The 26,291-nt window shown below is 40.8% G+C and overlaps 1 protein-coding gene across 10 annotated transcripts in view; it reads right to left on the bottom strand.

Annotated features, from left to right (window-relative positions):
• The window catches only part of RGS7 (regulator of G protein signaling 7), a 427,776-nt gene that overhangs the window by 275,049 nt on the left and 126,436 nt on the right, over window positions 1-26,291 (bottom strand). Inside the window, exon 1 of one of the 10 annotated variants that reach the window (XM_045011557.1) lies at window positions 21,145-21,244. The exons of the other annotated variants lie outside the window; for them this stretch is intronic. The gene's annotated coding sequence lies outside the window, so the exon portion shown is untranslated. Of the gene's footprint in view, window positions 1-21,144; window positions 21,245-26,291 lie in introns of those variants that run through there. 10 annotated transcript variants of the gene reach the window in all.

The raw sequence follows: 26,291 nt of genomic DNA on the forward strand, positions 1-26,291 counted from the left end.
GACAACTTTGATTTCAAAGGATTGATTTATTGTCACCATCGTCCTACGAGCTATGTGGTGACAGCAGCTTGCTGGTCCATAGGTTCTATATCTTATAGTGTTTGTCATCTACTTTGATTAGAAGATCAGATGTAGTCAACTGGCAAGTTTTGCCATGATGTAGTTAATATTCAAGTCAATTCTTCCAATTCAGAGAAAATCCATACAACTCAGTTCTTCCTCGGATACTGGGTATAGCAGACAGCTACAATAACCCAATAAACCTGTACAATATATTTCCCTCTCACCTTTAGGGGACTGGAGCGAAAGAGAATTAACTTGAAAACTTTTTGTTAAAGTGACCAATGTCTTTAGATGTGTTTGCTGATTCCAGTTCTCTTCATATGAGAAATGATGCAGCTACCACCACCCACTATTAAATGATCCAAAATATTAAAGAAAACAAAACTTCCTAAACAAATATCTTGTTTTATTGTATTTAAGGCACTAAAAAAAATGTAATCCTAAATCATACACTCCTGTAGAAAAAGAGTTGCCATAGAGATCCAGAGGTATCATGCCATTGGTTAGAGAGGGTGTGGTATGCATCCCTGTGGGATGATCTGGAGATGCAGTTTTCTAGCCTCATGAATAGAATACCACCAGTGGAAGAATTCCCAGATACCTCTGGAAACTCTAGAAGGGCTACAGCATTTGCCTGGAGGGTCAGCTCTTCCACGTTACTGCTCAGGCTTCCCTTATCTGTATTTTAGTATGGCTGTCTTGGGGGGCACACTTCCTCACATGTGCTTTTGTACAGACCTCTCTTCCACCTCCCAACCAAATGCACTTATGTCAGCAGAAACTGTTGACGTTATGTGGTCTGTCATCTCCACAGGGCCATCTCTCTCACCCAACAAGCAGAGGACCTTCATTGAAAAAAAAGAAAAAAAAATGCATGCCTCTGCTGCTGAAGCTAGAAGAAAAACGGTTATAGCTGATAGTTGTAATGCACGCCCATCTTATGTGGAACTGCTAGAGAGAGACAAAACCTCATTTAGAACTGGGCTGACAATGGTTTTCCTGTCCCATGAAAATATGAGATTTTTGAAAATTTCCTATCCCAATTTTGGACAAAAAAAAGTCAAAATATTGAACATTATATATATAAAAATAACTTAACATTTAAAAAAATAACTAAAACACCCCCAACACCACAAATATCATTTCTTGGGGGAAAACGTCTTTCCTACTTTCAATAAATCAGCATTTTCTGACAAAAAAGTTTCATCAAAAAATTCCTGACTAGCTCCAACCACATTTTCTTAACACATTTCACATATTCAGTACAAAAGCCTTCTGAGATTGCATGCATTCAAATACAGATGCATGATCCTACTAACAGGATGGAATGGAAGGGGTGGATGGTATTTTCAAGTAAAAAATGGAAGACATTTACCAAGTCCTAGGGTTAAACCTTCTTCTAGCCCAAGATAAATGTGTACTATGATTTGTAAATCCAGAGGTTTGTGAACCTGTGAATGGATGTTTTGGGTTTGGCAGAGGAGTCTCAGGCTGACCAGCATATAACCTAGCAACTTTTAAAAACAAAAAGGTATGTCATATTTTTGCTCATCAAATGGTATCTAAAGTTCTGGAACTTTAATCTGATTGCAATGGGCTTAGACCAGGGATGAATTTATGTTTATACTAGTAATTCATATGCTAGCTTCCAAACTACCAAGGTTCTGGCTGGGATATATCACCCAATATTTCTACTGAGTAAAAGGGAGTTACAGTATGTGTGCCAGACAGGTAATTCAAGCAGTCTTCTGTGGAAGAGTAGCCTATTTCACCACACATTCTTTGCCCCAGCAGGAAAAAAAGTAGACAAAGAAAATGTGTAAACTAATATTGACATGTGAGCAAGCTCTTAGTGACATACACATTTTAAAAATAATGTAATTTGGATTTTCTTTTCATTACCGTATAAGTGGATAATTTTCACATTGCCCCATCATGTCTATTTCACACACCAGTCTCCCAAAACAATGCAGCTGAACTGCCTCCATTAGATATGAACCCAATCTTTTCTCTCATAATCTGGCCCTCACTCCGTGAATTTTGGGAAATATCCAGATCCCCAGCCTTCAACTCATGCCATTCATAGTAGTGCTAATAGCACCTGATCCAAAGCCCACTGAAGTCAAAGGAAAACCTCCCACTGACTTCAATGGGCTATGATCAGGCCTAAACTTACATCATTTCTGAAGCTTCACAAGGTACTATTTCCACATCCTGTTTTACCGATACTATTGCATGCTCTTGGGGCATGTAACAAGGGCACAATGTAGCCTTTATACATCAAGATATGGATAATCAATCTCAGTCTCCACAAAAGAGAAAAGAACTATTGTTTTTAATGAGGCTAATGAAGAGCTAAGGGGTAAGTGGCAAGGTAGCTAACCGGAATGAGGATATGAAGGTAGAATTACCACATCTGAGGTGGAAGTTAAACTCAAACAGTTTAATGGAACTAAATCAGGGGCCCTAGGTAATCTCCATCTAAGAATATTAAAGGAATTGGCACACGAAATTGCAAGCTCCACAGCAAGGATTTTTAATGAATATGTAAACTCAGAGATTGTATCTTATGACTGGAAAATTGCTAATAGAGTTCCTATTTTTAAGAAAAGGAAAAAAAAAGTGTTCCAGGAAACTACAGCCTTGTTAGTTTGACCTCAAATTGTATGTAACCAAATTTTAACCAACTTGTTAAGGGCACAGAGGTGAACAGTAATTTGGATAAAATACAACAATTTTACAAAAGGCAGATTATGCCAAACCAACCTGATCTCCATCCTTAAGAAGACATCGGCTTTCTTACACAAAGGAAATGCAGTAGATCTAATCTAATCAGTAAGACATTTCAGACAATTCCACATGGGAAATTATTAGTTAAATTGGAGAAGATGAAGATTAATATGAGAATTGAAGAGTGGATAAGGAACTGATTAAAGGGCAGACTATTATGGATCATACTGAAAGGTGATCTGTCAGGCTGGACAGAGGTTACTAGTGGAATTCCTCAGAGATCTGTTTGGAACCAATCTTATTTAACATTTTTATCACTAACCTTAATACAAAAAGTGAGTATGAGCTAATAAAATTTGTGGATGACACAAAGTTAGGAGGTATTGCCAATATGGACGAGAACCGAATATCATACGAGAATATCTGGATGACCTTATAAACTGGAGTAATAGAAATGGGATGAAAATTAATAGTGCAAAGTGCAAGATCAAGGTACTTAAGGACTAACAACAAGAATTTGTGCTATAAACTGGGGACTTATCAGTTGGAAGCAACAGAAGAGGAGAATGACCTGGGTGTACTGGTTGATCACAGGATGACTACAAGTCATGTGATGACTACAAGTGTGATGAGGTCATGAAAAAAACTAATGCAATCCTAGAATCTATCAGGAGAGATTTCTAGTAGAGACAGGAAAGTGTTAGTACCATTATACAAGGCACTGATGAGATCTCATCTGGAATACTGTGTGCAATTCTGATGTCCCATGTTTAAGAAAGATGAATTAATTCAAACTGGAACAGGTGCAGAGAAAGGCTACTAGGATGACTCAAGGAATGGAAAAATCTACCTCATGAGAGGAGACTGAAAGAGCTTGGTTTGTTTAGCTTAACCAAAAGAAGGGTGAGGGAGAATTGCTCTCTATGAATACATCAGAGGGATAAATACCAGGAAGGGAGAGAATTTATTTAAGTTAAGCATCAATGTGGACACAAGAACAAATGGATATAAACTGGCCATCAACAACTTTAGGCTCGAAATTAGGCGAAGGTTTCTAACTATCATGGGAGTGAAGTTCTGGAACAGGCTTCCAAGGGGAGCAATGGGGGGGAATATTTAATTGGCTTCAAGACTGAGTTTGATAAGTTTATGGAGGCGGTGGTACGATGGGAGCACCTACAATGGCATGACTGCCAGTAGTAAAAATCCCCAACAGCCAAAGACAGGAGAGGGGAGGGATCTGAATTACTACAAAGAAATATTTCCCGGCATCTGCCTGGTGGGTCTTGCCCAAATGATCATGGTCTAATTTTATTGCCTTATTTGGGGTCGGGAAAGAATTTTTCCCCAGGTCAGATTGGCAGAGACCCTGAGGATTTTTCACTTTCCTCTGCAGCATGGGGCACAGGTCACTTGCAGGTTTAAACTAGTGTAAATGGTGAATTCTCTGTAACTTGAAGTCTTTAAACCATGATTTGAGAACTTCAGTAACTCAGCCAGAGATTATGGGTCTATTGCAGAAGGGGGTGGATGAGGTTATGTGGGCTTCAATGTGCAGGAGGTCAGACTAGATGACCACGATGGTCCCTTCTGACCTTAAAGTCTATGAGCAGCCAGTCAGAAGGTCTCAGTTGCTTGGACAACTTCCTGTGCCTACTTCTGGATTAAATAGTATGCCTGGGCCAATCAGTGGGGCCATTCATAGTCCACAATCAGGAGCCTCATGTGTGATGCCACTGGGAAGGGTTGAAGTTCTGCTAACCCCTCATCCAAAGCTACTTAAAGGTGAACTGCCCACTGGTGGCCAGGGTGTGTGGTCTGCTGGGCAACCTATGTGCCTATGCTCAAAACCCACAGGCCCATGTTCAAGACCCATGGGTCCTTCCAGACAATCATCTTCAGTTCCTATTGGCTCCTATAGCTATTATTGTAACCAGTAACAGCCACGGATGCTTTGAAAAGCAGCCCACTGATTTTGCACTACCAATCTGTCTTCTCCCCCAGAACCTGATCTTAATTTCAGCTATAAATTTAAAAATATCAGGGTCTCCTGCTGTTTTGTCACAAGTGTATATTGATAAACAATTATAAACAGATGCTGGTACTTCTTTGGATACTACTATAAATAACATTTTAAAAAATTAAACAAAAATGCATATTATGCCATGTTTATTTCAACCTTGGCTAGAGCAAAAATAGACACCTGAATTAAAGTAGAAAATAATTTTCTTGTTAAAAACGTTTCACATTCTGATTAAATGCTAATCCGAAGTACATAGTGAATAGAAGTGCCTTACACAAATGTATTTCATTCTCACTCCACCTGTGCACTGAATGAGCCAAATACTTGGGGGGAGGGGAAGAGTACTTTATGCATTATGATACCGGTCTTTCATACTGTGATTTACATAAGAGGATTGCACAAGAAACCTCAGCTTTGTAATTTCCTCACTTTTGAGAGTTTCAACTTACAACCTTAATGTTGTTTTAAGTCAGTTTTTGTACAGATTTTTTTAATGTAAGAAAGAGTAACACAATAACAAAAATTCTACTACATTCAGCTGTGTATTGTGTAATCAATAAAGTAGGAGTTCTTTCCACACTCCATATGACACGACAGAATTCCTTCCTGTGAGTCATTGCTCATTAGTAGAATGAAAGCAGAGCCCCCTTTGAATTTTCTTAAACTACAGCTGCATATGAAATAGAATGATGCCAGAATCATTAAAATATCACACACAAAGTGAATTTAAAAATATCCTTATAATAGTCACAAAAAAAGGCCTATTTTCACCAGACCACAGAAAGGCATATCTGATACCTACAGACTAACTTCTACCATGGGCTGCCAAGGTGCTAAGAAAAAGATGAAGCTTTTTTAACATAATGGAGAACATGCATTTCCACATACACACCCAACTCTTCATTCTTTTTAAAAGGGCTGATGTTTTTTTCTTTAACAAACAAAAAGAATCACACCTTAATTGAAACCAAATCTGCCAAATTTCAGCCCAAAATATAAAGCATTTGAAAAAATTATAAGCTGCTGAAAATGACTCCTTGGAGTGCAGATGCTTGTGAAACGTTAACTATAGGCACCACTATGTGCTCTATCCACAGTATATACTGATGATACAGATATTGCTACAGATAGTTTCAGTTGGTGATAACTTATTCAAGGTCAAAAATTTTCACACACCCCTTATAATTACTATAAGAGTGGAAAACATATTAATGAAGATCACAATGATAAGCCAAAATAATTTGTGTATGTTTTGAGAGGCTAACAGAGTAGTTGACCTTGAAGGGTTATAGTATACGGGGAGTAGAGAAATGAGATACTATAAGAGGGAAATGAAAAGGGGTGAAACTAGGCTGCATGTGAACTTGAAAAACTTTGTTTTCTTTGATTTAGATTGTAATTAAATTTTCAATGGCCCATAGCCCCCTTGATATCCTTTTGTGACCTGCAGAGGCGGCTCTAGGGATTTTGCTGCCCCAAGCACGGCAGGCAGGCAGGCTGCCTCCGGCGGTTTGCCTGTGGGAGGTCCACCGAAACCGCGGGACCAGCGGACCCTCCACAGGCAAGCCACCGAAGGCAGCCTGTCTGCCGCCCTCGCTGCGCCGGCAGAGCGCCCCCCGCGGCTTGCCGCCCCAAGCACGCGCTTGGGGTGCTGGGGCCTGGAGCTGCCCCTGGTGACCTGCCTGAGAGGTAATGACCCACCAAATAAGAAACACTGCTACAGATTATCGAGTGTCTGATGGAAAGGATAGTACCAGTTGGGAAGACATGTATTGGATCAATATTTTTAGAATATAAAAGACTCAAATTCACCATACAGAGATGCATGTCCATTTGTGTGCTTGAATTTTTGGTCAAAGTTATGGTATTGTCTGTGCAGATCAAGTGACTGCATGTGTAAGTGGTTATTTACACACTAAACTAGCTATGGTAATAGGTATAAGTGTATTTCTGCATGCCTTTGTGTGTGCCACTCTTGGGCCTCACTCTAAAAACTTTGCCCATTATTTTCAGGTTTTATGAGGTTACTAGAAACAAAGATGCATTAAAAATTGGACTTGGAAATACTCTTTGACAGGTTATTTTAATGATGGTGGCTTGTGAACCTGCTTGCAAATCTCTTGTTTTTTGTTCTATTAGCACATTACTACCATCCCAGTGCATCTGTAATAATCATAGGCTAATTTACAGGAGTTCTTTTTAAGTTAGATCGCTGTGGTGGTTTAGACCCCAGATAAATGAGTCATCAGTCTCTGTCAAATAGTAGAGAATAAAATCAATAAGTTAGGAAGTGTTATTTTTCAAGGCTCTCAGTGGATCATACAAACAATGCAATAAAAATGATAAAAGGACTTGCATTTTGATGGGAAAAAATCACTCACCATTTTTTTAATGTTGCTTTATGCATGAGAGCCAACTAATGTGCATATTATAACAAGGATTGTGTTAGAGGGAATCATTGTATAGATTCTCCATCTGAACCTCCAAAACTTCAGAGCAGAAGTGGTGTCTATGATCCTAAGCAACCTATATTCATACCATACACAGTATTGTAATAACTCACTGATCATTAGTATTCTTGTGTGATGTATGTATGTGATGTGTATTGTGTATTTAGAGTTGTGAGTATATGGTGGAATCATGACTAAAGTGTTTGTAAGCCAGGCAGGTCAGGGGGAGTTGTTATACATGTCTATCCTAAAGCAAGGATGTGTGTTTACCTCAAAATACATATAAGCAGTAAACAGGACCATCAAGACAGCAAAACACCAGTGGTAAAAGAAAACATGGAGCTTCCTTCACCATCAGACTCTATGCCACCTTCCTCACAGCGTGAAGGATGTTGACTTTGAGGTGTATCCTTCAGGAGAATCAATTTCAAAGGTTCTCTGGAATATAAAAACAAAGGGATAGAGAACCCCAAGTTCTCTTTCACCTAAGACAAAGGAACCAGCACCTCCGGTAGAGATGCTGATCAAGGAGGAGGCCATCTCGCTGGAAGACTGTGTGTCAGAGAAGACATCTTGAACAAAGGCTGTAGCTTATTTTGTTATGTCTTAGTCATAGAAATAATTTTCACTTTTCTTTGCTTATAACTATTTCTAGCTTTATCCCTTATATTGGAACTCACTTAAATCCTATCTCCTTTTGATCATAAACTTGTTTTACTTTTAATCTAACCCAACCCAGTGCTGTGTTTGATTTAAAGTGAATGTTAATGCTGGTTAACTGGGGCAAGTTGTTGGGGTTTTTCTCTTTAAAAGGAGCAGACGGACCATATTATTCCTCTAAATCAGTGGTTCCCAAACTATGTTGTGTGCCCCCCTAAGGGGGCGTGGAGGAATGTTCAGGGAGGCACATGGCATGGCGGGGCCCAAAACAGCCCCCAGGGGGGATAGGGGAGGGAGCACCATGCTTCCAGCCCCACTCTGCCCCCAAATCAGCTCTGCCCCCAGCCTTGCTGCTCCTGAAACCCCATTCAACCCCCAGTCCTGCTCTGTCTCCAGGCCCCGGCCAGTCCCCGGGGTGGGCAGGAAGGGAGCACCATGCTTCCAATCCGTTCAGGCCCCAGGCCCAGCTCCACTGCTGAGGAAGCCATGGCTGTGCAATAATGAAGAGGAGGGGGGCACAGACAGATTCCGTTAATGGTAACGGGGGTGGAAAACTTCAAAAAAGTTTGAGCACCACTGCTCTAAATGTTTCAAGAGGGCTGGACATTACAGAGCTGTCGGATTTGGGAAGATTTGAAACTGGGGTTGTGTTGGAGTCACCTGCTACCATTAACCAATGTCTGGTAAAGACAAGAGTGTTTCTGTGATCACTTCTGGCAGGCTGTTGGACTCAAAGTGGTTAAATCAGAGCTGTTCAGCACTCCGAACATAGTGTGCAGCTGGCTGTGTGCATGTCCCAGGCAGGGAGCCACAAGCAGCAGAAGCATTTTGGGGCACTCCAGTTTAAATTTCAAGCAGTAACACAACCTGTCACTGGTCTGAATTGCACCCCAGAATGTGACAGTTTCAAACTCCAGATTTAGATCTGAGACAAAGAAAAGTTGTATAACAAGGATACAATTATTTCTTACATTCTATCAGACGTTCCAAAAACAGCAATAAAAGTTATCACTTTCTGTTAGTTGCTACAGAAGATGTTACCCATATGCTGTTGATTACGCTGCTGTGTTCTTTAAAGGCTACGCTGTTTTTATGTTTCAATGCAATTACACTCCTTGTCAGCAATCTATATATACAATACAAGCCTCCAGAAGCACTCTCCGTTCCAGAAAACACAGCCCTGGCTGTCAGCTTGATTTCCATAAATCAAGGTTTTGCACAGTCATTATAACACCTGTTTATATTAACATTGTATAATCCAGTGCTTTGAAAGGATGAATTGTTCAGATTTTATTGGGGGGAGGTGAAGAGATGGGAGGAATTGCTTGAAAAGAAAGTGCATTTTAACAGGAAATTGCCACTGGAACAGCCTGTATTTATTGCGTAAAACACACTGCTAACTGACAGAAACTGCAAGTCCACAATTATCCTGTTGTGTACTACTGATCTCAAAACATGAAAATTAAGTTATGGATTAAATAAAACTTATTTTAGAGATATCATCTCACTATCATTGGTATTTTACTCTTAGAGTATATTCTACTTCTCTCTCTCTCTCTTCACCCTCGGCTCTTGTCCCATCTTTGGTTGGCCAGTAGGCTGCATCTTGTCCAAGGTAAATTAAGAGCTATATTGGAAGTCACAGAACAATCAGATAATTTGTAAGCATGTGTTTTTATACTGATAAAACCTTATGACCACAAGCAGATTTAAGAGTTTCTGGTATTCCTAGTAGTGCAAGAAACATTATTGCACTTGATTTGCTGCTTCTTAGTGTGAAAATCGACCCATTTAGGACTGGAAAAAATGGGTTTTTAATTACAAATTGAAAATCAGGGAGGGATGGGGGCAAAAACTCTAAAATACTGTTGGTCAGTTTGGTTAGAACTGTTAATATCACTAATCACATTTGCCTCTGCTTGATTCCCATAACTTGAGTTCTCCAGACCTCCTTAAACTCCAATCCTGACAAGGCTTAAGGACATGCTTAACTTTACATGTAGCCCTATGGACTACAATGGAGCTACTTACTGTGCATACAATTATGCACATGCATAAGTCTTGGTGGGATCGAGGCCTTAGTAAGTTAGCTAGCCCTAAATCTTGGGGACCACCCCGACAGGTGCTTCCTGGAGTTTCCTTTATTGTCAAAGGCAAACCTCAACCCAAGGTTCCTCCTCAACTATGCTGTTTGTAGAAGTTCTGCCCACAATATCCCTTTTTCCTTCCTTATCCCTAGTTCCCTGTGCTTTAGTGAGTGGTAACTTTCTGGTGCTGGCAAGACCCACCTGAGTCCAGCTGACAGGGTAAATCAAACCAGGACTGCATCACTATGCAAGGTTGAAACACTGACACCCTGAACACTTGCAACCAGGGGCAGCTCCAGACCCCAGCACGCCAAGAGCGTGCTTGGGGCGGCATGCCGCGGGGGGCGCTCTGCAGGTCTCCGGGAGGGCGGCAAGCGGCTCCGGTGGACCTTCCGCAGACGTGCCTGCGGACGGTCCGCTGGTCCCGCAGCTCCGGTGGACCTCCCGCAGACGTGCCTGCGGACGGTCCGCTGGTCCCGCAGGGCTTCGGTGGAGCCGCGGGACCAGCGGACCCTCCGCAGGCACGCCTGCGGGAGGTCCACCGGAGCTGCGGGACCAGCGACGGGCAGAGCGCCTCCTGCGGCGTGCCGCCCAGCTTGGGGCGGCGAAATGTCTAGAGCCGCCCCTGCTTGCAACTCCCATTAAAGTCAGTAGGTGTTCTGAGTACTCAGTTCCTCGTAGGCTCAGACCATTTCTTCTCTCAAAGGAATAAAAGAGTTGGGAAAATGATTTACTATTTTCTATGGTTTCTAGCAATATATTAGTTGGCTTTTTGTTTCTTTCAGATTTGTTAGCATCCATCAATACTTTTGATGCTAAGTTAAATGCTGTAGAAAAATAAGGTGTTTCATCAAGTAGGAAAAAGCCTGTTGAAAGTCCTCAGAATGATGGCTTTCAGTTGTTGTCCAAGCATTTCAGTCTGGTCCTCTCAAATCTATCTTCTGCTACTGATGTTTGCGTAGAACTCCCACTGATCTCAATGGGAGTTCCAAGAGTGGAACAATGCCAAGACAAGGACTCAACAAATCACAGTCTGGAGAAACTGAAATCTCATCAAAATAAAATCCTACTAAAATATAAAGAGGTATTTATCCAGGGCAAGCTTATGCTTCATTTTGAGAAGTTGTCAATAAAATAAACTAGAATAAGTACAGCAGATCACGTCATGCTATAGTCACAACCTAAAGAAGGAGAATGCCCAAAAGGATGAGAATGTACAATTTGGGACTCTGATTTTCTTTTACATGCTGGGGAGATTAAAAACTGTTTGGAAGCACGAGCTACCCTGGATCTGCAGTTTTGGTGATGCTCTAGTTTGGCCTGCTGATGAAACATTTTGAAGTCCTGACTCACATCGATTAGAGCATTTCAAAAGGCACAAGAAACTCAAGTAAAATGCCTTTTCTGGAAACAATTAATCATCTCCAGATTAAGGCAGATGGTTTACTGCTAAAACCAATGGCAGGCTTATACAAAGCCTCCCACAAAATGTCACTATTTAGATCACAGCGTCTGAGGTTCTCTTTTTTCCCCACAAATACTGTATTCTTGTTAGAGTGACTACATATGTCTACCACTGCATCCTATGAATGTACCACTAACCCTCCTATGCCATCTACCCTGTACCCCCTAGAACACCCTTCCCCAGCCCCCACAACATTGCTATTAAATTCTTTTAGTGGGCTGCTGACATCACTACGCTCCTGGCTTTCTATGAGGTCAGTTGCCTCACCTCCAGCTATGATGGATAGCTACTTGGCCCATTTTCCACAGATGGTGGAGGAGAAAGGTAAGGACTATTGTTATGTCAGAACCTAAAGAGCCTTGGGGAAGCCAAGAAGCAACCTGACACCCTCCTCTCCAAGAGGCAGCAAAAGCAGGAACACATATCAACACCTACTATGGCATTTGCTACTAAAGACAGGCTTGAACTGCAAAACATTTCCTCCTGCCCACTCCCCTCTACCATTCGTGCTCCCTATTTTTAGGGTCAGATGTTTTCCTTAGAGATCTGGGCTCTGTGTGACCTGATTTGTCAGGCAAACCTATGGAGTTTGGATGACAGATCACATAGCATTCAGTGTGCAAATGCCTTATGAACTGAACCCCTCAGAGAGTAGCAGCAGCATCACTTGCATCTTTATTATTTATATGGGAGAAAAACAGGAAGGTCAGCATAGTATGAAATCTGACTGACAGATGAAAACAGCACTGCTAGTTAACTGAAAGGAAAATAAAGCTTTTAAACCTTGAATTGTCAAAAATATTCATGGACGCATTTTGATTTAACATGACTTGCATACCAATTCTATAGACTCATTGATACAGCTAAAGACAGCATTATTTGCAATATTCCAAAAACCATTTACAATATTTACATTAACTACTCTCCCATTTACCCATTTGTTTTGACTCTAAAATGTCTTCAGTTCATTGGGCCCACTCTAATTAGGCTAATTTAGCATATCATTGTGTGTTCTATCATGTGCTTGTGTCAGGGAGAAAATACAATGCCAAGTGTTTAAGAGACAAAGTGACCTTTGAAATTCCAGTGGTAACCTAAAATTTAACAGTTATGGGTTGATTATTTCTTTTAATTAAAAGCAAAACAAAAAACATGACTCCACAGAACATTGTACAACTACAGCACAACCACCACAACGTTATAACAGGGAGAAAGAATGAGTGAGATTCCTCTGAAAACACAGAAAAGGATCTAGATAGGAAGAAACCTTTCTTATAGGACAAGTTCCCTTAGGTAGAGTGGGGCAGGCATTGCATCTTTTTTAGTATGCAACATGCTTTTATGTTCTTTTCATGGCACCTTTTACTTAACTGCATTCAGTGTAACTTGCATCTTCCATACAAGATGGTGCAGGATAAAGGAGGTTTGGCATGAATATGGAATGACCACATTATTCATGAGTGATTTATGCAGGACATCCCAAATAAGCACATTGGGATTCATTTAAAAACCTCTAAGTTCCCACTGCAAGGACCTGCAATAAGCACAGCGTCTCTCTGTACTAGGCATATATTATTACTGTACTGCAATCACTGCAGAGTGGCAGATGTTGACAGTTTTTTATGTTTCCCCATCTGTGGCTCTAACTTCAACTTACTGAATGTAAGAAATTCAAGTTTGCATCATGTACAGCGTTACTGGAGAAATTACACAGTGATGTTAAGAGACCTAATTTTAAGATAGAAGCATAAGTAACCAAGTTAATATGGAACGTCCAATCTTAATTTTGTATGTCCTGAATTGAGGACTGGATTTCTCACCTTAACACAGCTATTGTGTTAATTCTTTGCATGGACTATGGAAATAATTCCCTTTTAAGCAATGATTCTCATTCTAAATTGAATTTTATGATCTTGAATATTACAATGCCAATATATAGTATTTTAATGGAGACAGGTAGAAAAATCTTCCAGCACAATGGTACCATGTGATAGATAGCAATATTAATGAATGAGATTATAGATTGGTCCATCTTCAGCTCCAAATCAGATTTCCTTCCACAACTGTTGAAATGTAAATGGACCGATTTAGCATCATTTAAACTTATTTTTTCTAGGATTCAGAAAGATATTGCCCACCCCTTGCAAGTTTAAAGACATGTTTAAAAATAAAAATACTGAACATCTACAAAATGATATGTCCAAATGTATAAGTCACATAGCCTGCGCTAATTTTAGAGCTTGGTTGAGTAATACAAAATTATATGTGGTTGGGTTCCTTACGTCACACAGGGAAATGTTTGTTTCACTTCAAACAAAAGGGTTTCCCTCATCTAATTATGGTCTACTAACCCACACATTTTGATATAAAAATCCTGCATTATATACATAATTATGTATTTTAAAAACCTAAGTTATTTAGGTTGCAAAAATCAAGCATTCAAAAGTTAGGAAAAGCCAAAATTAAAGTTGTCCATGCACCCTGAATTCAGACCCTTTGTAAGTGTGCATTACAGACTTGTAATTACACACTCACATTCTATTTTACTCTTATCAAGCATCAAAGTACTGTTGCAAACAAACAATGAAGGTGTCAGACCTTTCAAAACAAGAATCTTTTAAAATGCCAGAGACCAATATAATTGAAGGTAAACCTTGATTTTACGAAAGTTCCAGGGACACACAAATCTTTCATAAAGTTTGGTTTCTTATATCACAAATAAATAAAATAGTGTATTATTAGGGTGGATGGAGACAAGATGGGTAAAGTAATATCTTTTATTACACAAACTTCAGCTGATGAAAGAGAAGCTTACAAGCTCCACAGAGCTTTTTTACAGGTTTGAGTAGGTTAGAATAGATGTCTAAAATGGATTTTACATAAAAAGAATTTGGTGTACTCAGATGTACTTATCAGAGGGGTAGCCATGTTAGTCTGGATCTGTAAAAGTAGCAAAGAATCCTGTGGCACCTTATAGACTAACAGACGTTTTGCAGCATGAGCTTTCGTGGGTGAATACCCACTTCTTCAGATGCAAGTCAGATGTACTTGTAATTTATTAGTATAATGTAATTTATATCACCAATCTCAAGAGCATAGAAGTGGTTGTTTTTAAAAAAAAAAAGACAGCTCCCTCCAGTATTTCTTAGGAACAAATCATACACTCCTCTCTTACGTGATAGTCCCATCAATGTCAAAGATTGGGCTGTAAAGAAAGCAATTAGTCTTGGGGTCTTTTCTTTCAAGTCACAGACACAAATTCAGCCTGTTTCAATACCTGTCCATTCCAATCACAGTGTTACACAATGCTTGCAAAGGATATCTACCTTTAATAAAACCTCTTTATACTTTTGAAAAGTTATTACAGTTGAGCTGATCATGATACAGTTCAGTATTTCCATTAAACACACACAGAAAGACTTTCGTAGGTACAAATGTCCTATTACTGAACGGCCAGGAACCAGGGCCGCCCAGAGAATTCCGGGGGCCCGGGGTCTTCGGCGGCGGGGGGCCCCCGCTCAGGGGCGGCTCTAGACCCCAGCGCGCCAAGCAGGCGCGGGGGGCGGCATTTGGCTCCGGTTGAGCTCCCGCAGGCATGCCTGCGGCAGGTCGACCAGAGCCCGGGACGGCCAGGAACACTATGCAAAGGGTTTTAAATGTGCAAACATTCCACCTTACTTTTGTAGGTGAAGACGAATGTCTAATAATTGACATCCTAAATTGTTATAAAATATATTACAAAAAAGAGTTCTGCTCAATTCCTTTATATTTCCATTGGAAACATTAAAATATATTTGATTAGCTGTCTAAACTGCTAGGCAGCACTGCCTGGAGTCTCTTGTCCTCTTACAGAGGTAGAAGGTACTTAAAACCATGCCAAAAAAAAAAAATTCTCACAATTTGTTTCTGAAGAAGGAACTCAGTCCAGATCCACTTAATAATAATGGGCTCAGGTGTGCATAATGTTTCTGAAACATTGGAGAACATTTGTGCAAATCTGACACAAAGTAAGAGCTGGTAACACAAGTTTCAAGCAGTTCTAATGACAAAGCATTTCATAAGAAATATACCTACTGCCTCTACTGATTTTCAGAATACAAATGCAGAGAAATGACCACAACAACTAGGAGGAAAATGTTTGTCAGAAACACTTTTAGACCCCCAGGAATTTGCATGGCCCATGTGGGAATATTTAAACCCACACTGGGACTGAAGGAGAAGTTTTGGGCCCAGGCAGTCCAAACCCACTATACCTGAAGAGCCTGTTTCAGCTGGAGGAGGGACTTCAAAGAGAGCCTGACAGCTCAGGACATCTGCAGAGCTCGAGAGCTCCTGAGGTAGGGTACAGCAGGAGTCCCAGCTTCAAGGGAGATGTGTGCAGGTGGCAGCCATCCCAGGCCCAAGAGGAGGGACAAGCCTTTCCCTAGGATTAGGGAACTCTGGAGTCTACCTTCTGCTGGATTGTTTGAGATACTGGATATGGCTCCAGGTAGCATATGCTACAACTCCTGCTATAGGATCGCTGCTAGTCTCTAATGGCCTCCTCATCACTGCCAGTTTGGGGTTACATCCTGGCCCCATTGACGTCTATTGGAAGTTTGTCATTCATTTCAATGGGTCCAGGATTAAAACCTTCTTATAAAATTTCTACCCTCTGTAATGTACTCCAGGTTCAAACCCAGGGACCCTATAAACAGCAGCCACATACCACTCACTTTAATTGAGTTGCTGCTACTTCCCTTGGCCTCTTCATCTTCACCCCTTACCTCAAAGTTAAAGTTCTCAGGTCCTCTCTCTCTCTCTCTCTCCCAGCTTAAGCAAATGCAGTCAAAAAACAAACTGTTTATCCCTTGAGCTCCTGTGACCTTGCCCCTCTAGCCCTACTTAGGAACTGACCTGCTCAGGCCCTGCAGCTCCTTTTATCTGAGCCTGCTAGGCTCTGAGTAGCTGCTTTTGGGAAGCCTCTCTAGGTAGGTCTGGAGGACCCAGCTTTGATCCTCCTTTCCTGTTAAATTTCATTCAGCCTCTTAACCATTTTATTTAATTGCCAAGACATACCTGTACTCCCCTATCTAATGGGATAGCTGCCTTCTGCATTCTGTCCTGTGTCATGAGGATTTGATGAATAACATTGACACTATTGACCCTTTCTAGACTGACCAGAGTAGAGTTTTCCCCTAACTGAGGGAACAGTTCAGATCATTAGGAGTTGCAAAATGCTACAGGATCAACTCATTTACAGCAAGTTCAAATTTGCAAAAAAACCTCTTTTTATACTACTACTTTTCGGAAAATGTCCCCGTGCTCTAATCATATTTTGCATTCACCTCTGCTGTGTGTTAAATATTGAGAAAATCTAGATACAAAGTAGGAGGCTTTTTTCCTACCAGGGATGTGAAACTGTTTATAGTTTGAGAGTCAGCAGTGTGCCCTTGTTGCCAAGAAGGCCAATGGCATATTGAGATGCATTAGTAGGAGCATTGCCAGCAGATTGAAGGAAGTGATTATTCCCGTCTATTCGGCACTGGTGAGGCCACATCTGGAGTATTGCGTCCAGTTTTGGGCCCCCCAATACAGAAAGGATGTGGACAAATTGGAGAGAGTCCAGCGGAGGGCAAGTGTTAGATCCTATGAAGGCCGCAGGCCCTCCCAAGGTGCTCTGCAAGAACGAGGCCCACACACACTGTGAGTTATTGGCTTTAATGAAGGTAAAGTGACACACCCGCAACAGGGACTCCAAGCGTTGCTGTCACGGAGGCGGAGAACCCAGCGCCCCAGAGCTCGGCCTGGTACGGAGTCCAAAAGCAAACACAAATCATGCTCATATTTATAACCAACAGCAAATCAGCTCATGCATAATGCAATAGGGACTTTCCACCCTCCCGTGCCACCTCCCTTGGCTAGCAGCCTAGGGGCTTTCCACGCAGCAGTTCCAACCGGTTATGGCAGGTTGGAACTAGCATGCCATGCCCTACAATAACCGGGCGCTGAGAAAGCGGAGCTGCCTAAGCTAGGCCGTAACAAAATCTTTCATGATTCCCTGTCCTCCTACAGCAAGGAAAATTATTGGGGGGCTGGGGCACATGATTTATGAGGAGAGGCTACAGGAACTTGATTTATTTAGTCTGCAGAAGAGAAGAGTGAGGGGGGATTTGACAGCAGCCTTCAACTACCTGAAGGGGAGTTCCAAAGAGGATGAAGCTAGGCTGTTCTCAGTGGCGGCAGATGACAGAACAAGGAGCAATGGTCTCAAGTTGCAGTCGGGGAGGTCTAGGTTGGATATTAGGAAAAACTATTTCACTAGGAGGGTGGTGAAGCACTGGAACGGGTTACCTAGGAAGATGGTGGAATCTCCATCCTTAGAGGTTTTTAAGGCCCAGCTCAATAAAGCCCTGACTGTGATGATTTAGTTGGTGCTGGTCCTGCTTTGAGCAGGGGATTGGACTAGATGAACTCCTGAGGTCTCTTCCAACCCTAATTTTCTATGCTTCTAAGAGTCAAAAACATCATCATGAAAATATAACCAGGACCAAGTCACTTTATAGTCCAAAAGAGTAGCTTTCTGGGGTCACTGAAAATTTGCAAATGCATTTTAAAATTAAATATGCTCTTTTCATTTAAAATCAGAACCAACACAATATAGAGCATCTTTTAGTATACAGAATCATAGGACTGGAAGGGACCTCAACAGGTCTTCCAGTCTAGTCCCCAGCACTCAAGGGAGGACTAAGTACTATTTAGACCAGTGGTTCCCAAACTAGGGCCGCGCTTGTCCAGGGAAAACCCCTGGCGGGCCGGGCCAGTTTGTTTACCTGCCGCATCTGCAGGTTCAGCTGATCGCAGCTCCCACTGGCCTCAGTTCACAGCTCCAGGCCAATTGGGGGCTGCAGGAAGGGCGGCCACCACATCCCTCGGCCCATGTTGCTTTCTGCAGCCCCCATTGGCCTGTAACGGTGAACTGCAGCCAGTGGAAGCCGCGATTGGCCAAACCTGAGGACGCAGCAGGTAGACAAACCGGCCCGGCCCGCCAGGGGCTTTCCCTGAACAAGCGGCGACCCTAGTTTGAGAACCACTGATTTAGACCCTCCCTGATAGGTGTTTGTCTAACCTGCTCTTAAAAATCTCCACAACCTCCCTGAGCAATTTATTCTAGCACTTAAACTACCCTGACAGTGAGGAATGTCCAGCCTAAACCATTCTTGCTACAATTTAAGCCCGTTGCTTCTTGTCCTATCCTCAAAGGTTAAAGGGAACAATTTTTCTCCACCTCCTCGTAACAACCTTTTACGTACTTGAAAACAGTTATGTCCCCTCTCAGTCTTCTCTTCTCCAAACTAAACAAACCCAATTTTTCCATCTTCCCTCATAGGTCATCTTTTCTAGACCTTTAATCATTTTTGTGGGTCTTCTCTAAACTTTCTCTAATTTGTGTACATTTTTCCTGAAATGTGGCACCCAGAACTGGACACAATACTCCAGTTGACACCTAATCAGCACAGAGTAGAGCAAAATAATTACTTCTTGTGTCTTGCTTACAACACTTCTGCTAACACATCCCAGAATGATGTTCACTTTCTTTGCAATAGTTTTACACCGTTGACTCATATTTAGCTTGTGATCCGCTATGACCCCGCGATCCCTTTCCACCATACTCCTTCCTAGGCAGTCATTTCCCATTTTGTATGCGTGCAACTGATTGTTCCTTCCTAAGTGGAGTACTTTGCATTTGTCCTTATTGAATTTCATCCTATTTACTTCAGACCATTTCTCCAGTTTGTCCCAATCATTTTGAATTTTAATCCTATCGTCTAAATCACTTGCAACCCCTCCCAGCTTGGTATCGTTCACAAACTTTATAAGTGTACTCTGTATGCCATTAGCTAAATCATTGATGAAGATATTGAACAGAGCCAGACCCATACTGATCCCTCTAGGACCCCAGTTGATATATGAACCACTGATAACTACTCTCTAGGAAAGATTTGCCAAGCAGTTATGTGCCTACCTAGGTTGTATTTCCCTAGTTTGTTTATGAGACGTTCTTGTGAGACAGTATCAAAAGCCTTAGGCCAGGTTTATATGTACACTATTACAGCTATGCTGATGGGAGAGAGCTCTATCAGCATAATAAAACCACCTCCCTGAGTGGCAGAAGCTATGCCAGCAGGAGAAGCTCTACTGCCAAATTATGGCTGTGCACATGAGCATTTATATTAGTGCAACTTATGTCACTCAGGGGGTGTTTTTTCACTCCCTGAGTTACATAAGTTATGCCGACATAGACTGTAGTGTAGACATAGTCTTACTAAAGTAAAGATATACCACATGTACCACTTCCCTCCCATCCACAAGGCCTGTTACCCTGTCAAAGAAAGCTATTAGGTTGGTTTGACATGATTTGTTCTTGACAAATCCATGCTGACTGTTACTAATCACCTTATTATCGTCTAGGTATTTTCAAATTGATTGATTATTTGCGCTGTTATCTTTCAGTGTACTGAAGTTAAGCTGACTGCTCTGTAATTCCCCAGGTTGTCCTCATTTCCCTTTTTATATCATCAATTAACTATTCCAAGAAAATGCTTTTCACATCCCAGCAAAAGACTAAAGCAGGCAAACAATATACCACAGTCAACTTGTAGCTATACTGTTAGGGAAGCTCTTTCAAGGCAACAAGAGATGAAAGGCAAAAAAATATAAAATGTAATAAGAATTAAAAAAAAACCTCAGTAACCAATGCAAAGGAGTAAGAAAGCATCACATATATTGTATCATTACCATGCAAAATGCTTCATAAGCAATTGGTAGTGCCTCAAGATGTGATCTTTTCAGAAGCTAAGTTGCATTAGATCTGATCAATATTTAGATGGGAGACCTCCAAAGAAAACCCAGAGTTGTGGAGAAAATGGTGGTGAAGATTTATTAGAAGGCACTCTTTCTTCAGTCAATGCCCCCGGATGGTATTAAAGTGCAGTGTTATTGGATGATTGATTAGATTTGAGAGGTGAAATCTTAGTGCTGTGTGATCTAAAAAAATAAATTTTCCATTTTAAGCCATTACATCCTTACATTTCAATTGGAGACAGCATTCTTCTGTCTGTTGCAAGCCATGATGTACTACTGCTTAAATGTTTTTAAATCCTTTGGGATGAAAGGTACTATATACCTGTTGTCACATCTGATTCCTCCGATCCAGAATACCAGTTACACCAAGAGAATTATTAGTTTATTCTAGAGGGTAGAACTGAATTTGATATATATTCCCACCAAAAAATTCTGTTTTGTTTATATGGAGTGGTTTGGGCTAAGAGTTGCCTCCGTGTTCCCCTAACATAAATCTAATGGTACATGTCATTCTACAGGGCTGGTTAATATTAGGCTTCTTTCCTGTTCCATACTTATCGATTCCACCCATCCAGTGAAAGAAATCCCTCATACTTACAAATTATGGGATATGTACGACCCACAACCAATAGCAGCACTGCCAGCTTTAAGGGAAGGAACACATGGGGTAGAAATACCTCAATGTTTATATAAATATTTTACTGGCCTTTGGTAATCCTTGTTAGAGAACCAGATTTAGACAAAAGCAAGTTAGACTGCCCCAGCTTTCCCAAGCACTCTTCCTCCACCCAGCAAGTCTAACTACACCACAAACTAGCTTACCTTGGTGTTCAGCTCTAACCTGACCTTGTAGATGGTTAACACAGGTGAATAAAACAAGCCTCTCTTGCTCTGAAGATCCCTAGAGGACACATTTCTAGGTTCTTCAGCACCTAACTGGTGTTTTCCTTCATCAAAGATTCAATTAAAATATCATTGTTGATCATTAAAGACTATTGCAGTGATTCTAAACTTTCCTTTTCCAAAAGCCCTGAGCCCTTCATGATGGATTGGCTGTTATTCCTACCACCCAAATCCATTTGTGCTATCTCTGTCAGGACTAAGGCCCTGCAGCTGTGCCCACTCAGTCTCCTGACTGCCTAATGAGCTCAACTGAGCTGCATCAGCTAGACTAAGTGACAGAATGTGTCACCTGATTGGCTGAGGAAGCTGGCTGGCTTACTCTTAAGCCCAGCAGAGGCAGTAGTTTGCTGGCTGTTCAAAGCGTCTTGCCCGCATGCTCGGGGTTCAGCTGACCGCCATATTTGGGGTCGGGAAGGAATTTTCCTCCAGGGTAGATTGGCAGTGGCCCTGGAGGTTTTTCGCCTTCCTCCGAAGCATGGGGCAGGGGTCGCTTGCTTAAGGAGTGGGGGGATCGGCATATGAGGCCTGCATCTTGCAGGAGGTCAGACTAGATGATCATAATGGTCCCTTCTGATCTTGAATTCTATGATTCTATGATTCATTTGCTCATGGCTGTGACAACTCTTCTGCATGCTTGTTCCCAGCCTTGCTCTAGCACCACTCCTGTCTCAGACTCAGCCATGCCCCTACTTGGCCTCATTTCTGGTAACCCAGTTCTGACCCTCAGCTCTGATTCCTGATTCTAGCTCTTACCCTGGGCTCCAATTCCTGACTACTGATGTTTGCCCTAATCACTAGTTCTGTCACCTGCCCTAACCACTAGGTCTGACCACACATGTCCCAGTGTCTGACAATTTAAGCAGCCAAACAAAAACAGTCCAGCCTCCTGGCTACAATGGATCCCTCCCAGACTAATACTTTCCTGCTGGAGATAGTGGGTGCCTCACAGACCTGGTAGGTCCAGGTTACCACTGGGAAAGTGCAAAGCAAAGAAAAATACCATGCTTCCAGAATTAAGAAGTTGCTCAAGTTACATATTATTTTGCTGTCCTTTTCTAAAAAAATATTAACATAGGAGATACTGAATGGACTGATATGATACTCTGTATTCTCCTCTATTTCCTCTAAAATTAATGACCATCTCCATTGATGGTTTAACAATATAACTAAATTTTGAAAATAGTAAAATATAATTTACACAGCCCTTTTTAAAAATCTTAAAAGTTTTACCAATAAAAATAGAGGCTATCATCTCAACAAAATCTCTCTTTGGAGTTTATTCACAGAATGAAGGGATGAAATGAGGATATTAAAATAAATGTTAGTGTGTGCAGCCCATGGATGTTTTCAATAAAATTTAATCCAGTAGGAGAAATGGGCAGTACAAAATGCCTGGTTAGAAAAATGCACACAGTGAAGAATACTGAGGGAAGTGCATTGGAAAGACTAAACTGTGATTAGATGAACCAAAATGAGATATTCTGATCAAACATACGGAGATACTGATTAATCCATTATCTGGATACTAAAAATAATGTATTATTTCTAGTGAGTAGGTGAAAAGAACTATATGAAACTTCTTCCAGATTATATTCTTATGTTTTCCTTTTATGCTTGAAAGACATTAGTTCTTTTATTTATAAGCTTTCACTAGAAAAGAATTTTAAAAGGATATGCAACCTTTGTTTGCCTGAGGACCACAGATTAGCAAAGAATTTTAGGAAATAACACGCAAGTACTAAAGCAGACCACCTAACGCTGTAAAAAAGAAAGCCTTCAGCAACCTGTATGACTAACCTGATCCTGCAGCCCTCATTCAGGCAAAGCTCCAATTAACTTTATTAGTTTGGCTTATATAAGATGCAAATTAGAAAGACAGGATCTCTGCTCCAAAGAATTTGCAGACTGAATTAGAGCAATATGAAGAGGTCAAAGTAAAAGAGTATGGAAGCAGGGTAGGGAAGAATAGATGGGGTCACATCAATAAGCTTATTTTTACTACGCAAGCTCTAGCACAAAGCAGAGTATAAAGGAGGGTGGAGCCTTATGTGTTTGGTGTTTATTTGTTCAGTTTTTTAATAAAAGATGCCTTCATTGACTCATGTAGGTTCTACAGCAGAAATTGGTTTTAAGAAGCAACATGAATGAGAAGAACTTCTCCTTGTGGACCTACACAGGAAAGACATTCCAGGAGCGTGGGGCAGTGTAGAAGGAAGCACAAATATGGTTCTGGGAGAAGTGAGGGAATGGGGTCCCTAGTGTTATCATCTGGTAGAAATTCCCATAGACTCCATTAGAATCCTTCACATAGCTGTTCTTGGTTCCTATTTGCCTGGTATTGGTTTCAGCTGAGAGACCAATGACCCCCCAAACCTGCCATTCTGTTCCAAAACTAGCTGGCCAGTTGGAAGCCAGGCAGGCCACATATAAAATTTCCACTGAAAATTCCATTGTGGTAGATAACATTCATGGTACAGGTACTAGTACTGTACTTGTAGGCATATTCAGAATAGGCATCTACTGGAAAAGCAGTCTTGAATTTAAAGGAAAACCATAATATCCTGCAAACTATATTATAGAACATAATTAAAGGAAATGCAAGATGTTATTTCCTAAAATATTGTGTCTAAGTAAAAAAATAAAAGAAACAATCTGACATAAGTTTACTTTTGCTTTTTCAATATAGATTGTAGACTTTCGTCAAAAAGCAGCTGAGTGCTTACAACTCCCAGTGACCTCGGTGCTCAGCAACTCTCTGGATCAGGCCCCAGGGAAAAAGAATATGTTGATGTTTTCACACATTTATAGCAACTATTTTAAGATATTGCAACTGATTTACTTTTGTAGAGCAGAACTCTGTTGTCTATATTTCACAGTCTGCCAAATGGTTCTCAAACAGTGCCTATTTCTTTATTTTGGCCCCAGTTCAGAAAAGTACTTAAAGAAATACCTAACTTTAAGAAAATGCTTATATCTGTCCCTATTCAACAGAGCACTTGAGCACAAGCATAACTTCAGACATGCACTCTAGTGCTTACAACTAAGCACCTGCTTAAGTTCTTTGCTGAATTCACCTTTACCACAGGTATAAAAAGCTTTTTGACATTGTCTTTGTTTTACCTGCTCCAGTGAACATGAATAATTCCTCTGCACACTAGATGCCAAAATTATAATCATCTTTAAAACCAAAGTGAAGAAATAAATCTATTCTAGAACAATGAATATTTTCTAAAAAAGAGTCTTATTTTAATGCAGAAAAAGGCATACGGCACTGAGATCCGACAACATAATTTACCATCGTCAGTTAAAAATCACATTATTTTGTTCTCAGAGCCAAATTGTCCTAGCTGCAGGGCAGGTTCTTTAAACAGTCGTAATGAGGCAGGCACAGCCATGAACAGCAAAGCAGTTATAGGGCACCTGCTGTGTAACCTACATGCCACTCGCAGAATATGCTCCTATTAAGAGTCAGAATAATCTGCATGGGGTATATATACTAGCCATTGATAGGTATGTAGCTACAAACCATAAAGCTCAACTCTTAGGCCACATCCTGTAATACTTCACTTAAACTAATCTCTCTGTGACCCAAAGAGCAATCTCCCTGTGAGTCCTCCCAAGGCCAGGAAAGGCATAGCCAATATACCCAGCATTTCTTAGCAAGCTTTTTAGACTGGGGAGGGAAGGGGCTGTCATGCTACATAGGAAGTTTAATTTAATTGCACTGAATTTATTTGATATGCTTGTACTGCACCCGTAAAATATAAAACAAATTATCATTGAAAAACTCTCTTGAAATATGTAACATTAACAAACTGCTTTAGCTCTGATACAGAACTCAAGAGCCTATACTTTTAAAAGATACCGATGTATTTTAAATGGACATAATGGGCTTGATTCTCTTCTTGATTACACCTGTTCTATACCAGTGTCATTTCAATGAGCTAAAGGCAGTTTCATCAGCACAAAACCTATAAAACTGTGTGGAGACTCAACCTGCTGAATTCTATTTCTTTTTTAAAAAAAACAGTCTAAGCATCTGACTAAGAACTGCTGAGCTCAGTTCTATGCACATTAATTCCGATTTTTCAGTGTTTTGTACTTCATAGGGAAAAATAATAAATATTCATCTTGTCACACCAAAATTTTGCTTCTCTTTAGAGTTACATCCTTCCATCAAGTTGTGATTGCATATGCAAGTGACCAAGGATCTGAACCTGCAAAGACTTGTGCATGTGCTTACCTTCATGCACTGTGAGCTCCTCCAACGAAGTGATTGGGTCAACTCACAGTGTGCAAAAGTTATGCACGCCTCTAGGCTTTTGCAGGATTGGGGTACAATGCATAACCGTGTGGTCATGCCTCAGAGTTTTTCCTCTCCAAACAGAAAGGAGACACATATATACAGATAGTGTGGCTTTGGGCTTTGACTTGGTTTGGTTTTATGTTTGGTGTCTGTTTTCCTTTCTACAATAATTTCATATGTAAACAGCCACCTATTTACATGAACGTGTGTGCGATGATGATTGCACACAAAACACAAAGTCACAGTAGTGAGAGGATCTAAAACTGATCCGAAGCTGGACGTTGATATAATCAGAACTGTTTGGCATTTACCAGTTAGTGGGGGATTTCCCCTCATTATTATTTTAATGAGACAAAGCAGTAATGTAAAGTCTAAAAAGATCAGTACACAAATTAGATTTCCTTCCCTCCATTTGAGTTTTTATTTATTTTGTTACAATAAAGACAAATTTATCACCAGCACTTTTATGTCTAACTTGTTGTTACAAACGAATGTATTAAATCTCTCACTATGTGTTATCGGTTTCTCATCACCATATTATCTGAGTGCCTCACACTCTGTAGTGTATGTACCCTCACAACACCCCTTTGAGGTAGGGAAGTACTATTATCCCCATTTTACAGTTGGGAAACTCAGGTACAGAAAGTGTAGAATTGTAACCATAGTGGTGGGAAGGGTAAACCATACTGAGTATGATCCTATCTGAAACTGCAAGGCCATCCCACCACTGCGGCTATTCTTATATTTTTAGCATGTTAGG

The sequence above is a fragment of the Mauremys mutica genome, chromosome 3 (genome assembly GCF_020497125.1).
Source record: "Mauremys mutica isolate MM-2020 ecotype Southern chromosome 3, ASM2049712v1, whole genome shotgun sequence".
In the NCBI taxonomy this organism is placed as follows: Eukaryota; Metazoa; Chordata; order Testudines; family Geoemydidae; genus Mauremys; species Mauremys mutica.